We start from the raw sequence: 6,381 nt of genomic DNA, 5'->3' as shown, positions 1-6,381 counted from the left end.
TCATTAATTTCTTCATCTTCTGCTTTTATTATTTTATTATTGTTATTATTATTTTTATTATTATTTAACATTCTGTAATATATCCTCTTGATCTTTTCATAAACTTAGTATATAGGCTGGAAACCTGTGACCGAATCTTTTGGATCATTGTCAGTGTAAACAACGCCACGTACTAGATGTTATTGTTTTATTGTTATTGTTGTTGTTGTTTTTTTGTCATGTTATTTATAATTTATACAATTAACCTCTCTGTGCTGTTCGACCCCGGTCTTGCGGGTTATTTATTACTTCGACACTCCTGCACTTGGGAAAAGACATCAAGCTTTTGGTCGTGTCACTCTTATATGTTTTTTGACCTTACCTTACTCTAGTATGAAAGATATATTCATTGATGAATTATATATATTATAACACTAGACCTTTCTTTGAGGACCTAGAGAAAGGAATTTCAGTTGACCAACATTGCCTCTGATTTGAAAGCCTAGTTAACGTTAATTAATGACCATTAATGGTTAGAGTCAAAACATAAGTAAATCTGTGACTTTCTGATGAAATAGAGCTTTATTGTTTAATGGGAATCATCAATGATATTCTTGTGTGAATCCATTGAAAAAATACTCAGTTTTTTTTTCTCTATATATAATTGTTAAATTAAAAACTACATAAAAATCACAATAAAACCAAATATACCAATTTTATTGAACATCAAATTTTTACTAATTTCAATATCATTACAATATCTAATTTACAACAATATATACATCGCTACACAAATGAAGTTATAGGTCGAAGGGGTAAAATTATGAGCCAAAAGAACCAGAATTGAGAAGCATGATAATGTTTGGATCTCTTGAACAAGGATTCCACTTTGATGCTGTCGAAGTACATGAGCCTACTATCTCGTCAGTTTAATCAAACGATAACAATAGATGTCTTTAAATTTTTTTTTTCTCAAAAACATCTCCAAATAATTATACTAGTTAATTTCAATTTTGAATATAATAAATCTACATTCTACATTGAATAATGGAGTACACATCCAAAATAATCTATCATTAAAAAAACACACTTTGTAAGTGTAACAACTTGTTTTCAATTATTCAATACTTTATACTACTACTACTATTAATATCATCATTTATTGTCGCACGTCGAAAAATCCCGCGCGGCATCGACTGCGATTTTCATATTATTGTTTGTGTTTTGCTTGGTTTCGCTTTGGATTAAGTGTCGCTCTAACCAAACCTAGTATTATGGTCACTAGGTCACTATGGTCTGCGAGAGTCTATGAGTTGTTTGGTCAAAGACTAGTTGTGCAAGGGGAGAAGACGACACAAAAAACATTTGAAATCACCCTAAAACAGTGCACCCTACCTAAGGTAAGTACGCTGCATGTTGCATTATGAAAAAATTGTTTTTCTAAGTCAAATTTCATATTGTTGGTCTTTTCTTAAGTTCAAAAAGAAGTAGATCTATCTCATGAGACACCAAAGTCTATCTCTAAACAACACAACTTATTAGGCCAAGATATAAATCCTAACCATTCTTAGAGTCTGATGACATTTAGTATTTTACACGATATCTCAATTTCTCTTTTAAATCTGAACTGAGGGTGTACTTTATCATGTGATTTTACAGTCCTCCTTTCAAATATTAAAGTCTACATTTGGATCCTAGAAAAAGATTGAAAAAAGGTACAATTTCGATTGATATTTTCGGCCAACCCTAATGGTCATAATCATAAGAGCCTACGTGTGGTTATGCCATATCCATTTTTTTTTTCGAGGGATTTTTCAAATACCAGGTGAGAAAGATGCAATTTAGGTTTTCGAAAAAAAAAACATGCTTGGAAACAAATTTTTAGGACTTTGGCCGTATGCAATAAAAATATTTTTTTTCTTTGGTTGATTATATTTTTTTAAAAAATATTTCGAAAAAACCGGGTATTTTAATACCGGACTTGTATCTTACAATGTAAGTATACACCCAATATTAAGCAAACTTGGTGGAAAAATATTTGAGAAAACCACAATTTTTTTAAAGATTTTTTTTTTTAATATTTTTTTTGAAAAATAAAAAGAAAAAACGAATAAAAAAACTAAAAGGCATGAATGAACAGTAGACATGAATTATAATCTTCACGTCGACTGTTCATGCGGCATGAACAGTGACGCCGAAGAAGAAGAGGAAGGTGAGCGGAACCACCTGGCGTGGCGGCGATGGCTGGCTGGAGAGGAGGACCTGAAGCGTGTGGTGGAAATGGCGGTGGAGTTGGCTGGAGCGGCTGCAGCTGGAAGAGGAAAAAAGGAAGAAAATCTGCAGCTAGGAAAAGGGAGAAGGCTGGTTTTTTTGGCTTTACTTTGGACCCGATTTATCTCCTCCTCAGAGCACGAATTGCTCCTATTTATAGGGATGGGAAAGAGGGGTAATCTTTTCTCAACGGGAAAAGTATCAGCCCTTGATTCGACTCGAGTAATCCAAGCCGTTGGTTCAAAGTGTTGCACCTCGAACCTGCAAAATTTGCAATCCAATGCTGCAGACTGCCGAGGGTGCCACTTTGGCCAATAAACGGAGCCGTTTCCAAGATGTTACACCCGACCGGACCACTCTACGAGATAAAGATGTTTCAGGGGAACATGTTGGTGCACGCCTTGTCGGATTGGGCCAAAAGAGGTGAAAACCGTGCCTGGAAAGCAGCCACTCGGGCAGCTTTGTGAGAGGAAGATGTGAACAGTAACGGCGACGCGGTCGCCTGGTCCCTTCCCTCAACACAAAAACGGCGCCGTTTGGGATAAAAATTAGGGCTTTTTTGCTGATTTTCAATTAGCCCCTCCAGCGTTCAATGTCTTTCAATTTGACCCCCAGGATTTTGTCAATTAGATCCCCCCTATAGTTTTGCGCCTGTTTGCAAGTTTGGTCCTTGTCTTTGGATTTTGTCAATTTACCCCTAATTGACCCAAACTTCAATTTTCTTGCAATTTGATCCCTGGATTCTCAAATCAATCAACTTGGTAAAATTAAATTTGGTCTCTTAAAATTCCAATATTCTCAATTAAGCCCAAATTAAGCTCCCAAAACTTAATTTTTCACCAATTAAGCCCAAATAAAATTAATTTGACTCCCATTTAAAGTATAATTAGTCATTGCACTTATTAAATCCTTCAATTGGACCCAAATTAATTCTTAAACATAATTAAATTCATTTGGCCCAGTGATGATTAAATCAAATTTGGCCTATTAAAAATTTAATTATGTCCTTCGGACTTAATTTTCATGCGAAATTCGTCCAATAATCATTTAATTTGACCTTCGAATTTTCAGCAATTTTAATTCTCTAAAAATTTCAGCTTGATTTTCCGACCTACCTTCTCACACGTTGTCAGCCTTTATTTATTTTTTGATTTTATTTTGAAAAAAGAAATTAGATTTTTGGGGAATAAACCCAGAATTGGGTTATGACAGTTCCCCCCTCTTTACAATGCTTACGGTAGAAGGTCTTTTAAGAGACTTTTTAGATTAGTAAGCGTTGTACAAGAAGAAAAAAGGAAGATTTTTTTTTTTTTTTTTTGAAATGTCGAATTTGTCATGGGTGACCTACCCGTGGTGAAAACACAAGATGTTTTAAAAAGTGGTGAAAAATACAAAGATTTTCAAAGAGGTGAAAAATACAGAGATTTTTCAAGTGATGAAAAATGCAAATATTTTTCAAGTGGTTTGTTGTAATGGGCAACCGGCCAAGATGGAAAACGAAAAGAGTTTTCAAGGTGGTGAAAAATACGAGGATTTTTCAAGGTGGTGAGAAATGCAAAGATGTCTCAAAAATGGTGACAAATGCAAAGATGTTTTCAAAGTGGTTTTGTTGTAATGGGCAGCCGGCCCAAGATAAAAGGTTTTGAAAAATACAAGATCTTTTTTCAAAGAGGTGAAAAACTGCAGGATTTTTCAAAGTGGTGAAAAATGCAGAGATTTTTCAAAGTGGTTTTGTTTGTAATGGGCAACCGGCCCAGATGTAGAAAGTGATGAAAAATGCAGAAAGATGTTTTCAAAAAGTGGTAGAGAAATGCTAAGATTTTCAAGATAGGTGAAAAAATTTTGGAGGTGGTGAGAAATGCAAAGATTTCTCAAAATGGTTTATTGTTATGGGCAACCGGCCAAGTGAAAAAGTTTGAAGGTGGGGAGAAATGCAATGATTTCTCAAAAATGGTTTTATTGTTATGGGCAACCGGCCCCAAATGGAAGAATTTTGGAGATGGGGAGAAATGCAAGGACTTCTCAAAAATGGTTTTATTGTTATGGGCAACCGGCCCAAATGGAAGATGAAAAGAGTTTTGAAAGAGGTCTGATTATAATGAGTGACCTACCCGGGCGAAAAGGCAAAATGTTTAAAAGGGACGACATGATAGGACTCGATGGGGAACGAGGGCTGAAGAGTGCACTCGAAAGGTTGTAGGGTTAGAAAAACACACTACCTAAGAGGTGAGTGCTCCAAGGCGCACTCTAAAGGAGGTAAGGTTTGAAAATGCACTACCTAAAGTGGTGAGGGCTCAAAGGTGCACTCGAAAGGAGGTAAGGAGGTAAGGTTGGAAAACGCACTACCTAAGGTGGTTAATGGCCCTAAGGCGCACTTAAAAGGAGATAGGGTTGGAAAACGCTCTACCTAAGGAGTTGATGGCCCTAAGGCGCACTTAAAAAGAGGTAGGGTTGGAAAACCTACTACCTAAAAGGTTAGGGCTCGAAGGCACACTAAAAAAGAGGTAGGGTTGAAAAACGCACTACCTAAGAGGTTGATGGCCCTAAGGCGCACTTAAAAGGAGGTATGGTTGGAAAACACACTACCTAAAGTGGTTGATGGCCTTAAGGCGCACTTAAAAGGAGGTATGGTTGGAAAACACACTACCTAAAGTGGTTGATGGCCTTAAGGCACACTTAAAAGGAGGCAGGGTTGGGAAACACATTACCCAAGTTGTGAGTGCTCCAAGGAGCTCCCAAAATGGAGGTAGGGTTGGCAAACACACTACCTAAGAGGGTTAGGGCTCAAAGGCACACTAAAAAAAGAGGTAGGGTTAGCAAACACACTACCTAAGGGGTGAGTGCTCCAAGGGGCACTCAAAAAGAGGTAGGGTTGGAAAAACACACTACCTAAGAGGGTTAGGGCTCAAAGGCTCACTAAAAAAGGAGGTAGGGTTAGAAAACACACTACCTAAGGGGTGAGTGCTCCAAGGCGCACTTAAAAAGAGGCAGGGTTAGAAAACACACTACCCAAGAGGGTTAGGGCTCAAAGGCACACTAAAAAAGGAGGTAGGGTTAGAAAACCCACTACCTAAGGGGTGAGGGCTAAAAGACGCCCTCAGAGGAGGTAGGGTTGGAAAACACACTACCTAAAAGGTTAGACATTGATCTGTCAAGGATGAAAGTAATGCATCATGATCAATATGCATGTATACTTACCTGAGAAGTATAGGTCCCCTTTTCTTCATGGAGTTCTCCTTTTCTTAAAAGTTTGAGTCTCTGATAGTAAGCTTTGATGGCTTTTGTCCCCCTTGCTTACTCGAGAAATGTCTTACGATCTTGGCCTCTAGGAAAGACTTGATGTCATCACTTCTTTGTTCTCCGCCCCTTTTATCTCAAGGGTTGCCAATTCTTCCCAATAGTTTCTTCGAAAGGAAATCATGGAGCAAGCTCTACCAAATGTTTTTGATTGCCCCCTAGCTTGATCATACCCCCAAGTATTCAATTTGGGTTTGGGGATGAGGCTATGTGAAGAAAGGTTTAACAAGGAGTTGTTTTCATGTAGAATTTTTGGAATTTCAAAGCTATTCCAGATACAGAAATCATTTTGACATCGATTCAAAGCGAACTCATTCTGAAGAAATTCAAGTGATTCCTATTGAGAGGTTATCAAAAGTGATGAAAACTTTTTGTTTTGATTTTGGTGAAAAATATGAAGTGACATTTGGTTGGTCATAAAAGGTTGAAACTTCAATTTGAGGGTTATTGAGAACCGTTGGTGAAAATGTGAAGAACACGAAGTGACATCTGGTTGGTCACAAAAGGTTGAAATTTCAATTTGTGGGTTATTGAGAACCGTTAGTGAAAATGTGAAGAACACGAAGTGACATTTGGTTGGTCACAAAAGGTTTAAATTTCAATTTGAGGGTTATTGAGAACCGTTTGTGAAAATGTGAAAAAACACGAAGTGACATCTGTTTGGTCACAAAAGGTTTAAATTTTAATTTGAGGGTTATTGAGAACCGTTGGTGAAAGCATTCATTTTATTTGCATGAATAATGATTTTATTTCGCATGAGAAAGCACTGCCTACCGATCCAAATTGCTTGCCTTTGATCAGAAAGGGCTTGATTAGGCACGTAATGTAGGCTTG

The sequence above is a fragment of the Populus alba genome, chromosome 1 (assembly GCF_005239225.2).
Source record: "Populus alba chromosome 1, ASM523922v2, whole genome shotgun sequence".
Classification (NCBI taxonomy): Eukaryota; Viridiplantae; Streptophyta; class Magnoliopsida; order Malpighiales; family Salicaceae; genus Populus; species Populus alba.
This window is presented reverse-complemented; position numbering follows the sequence as displayed.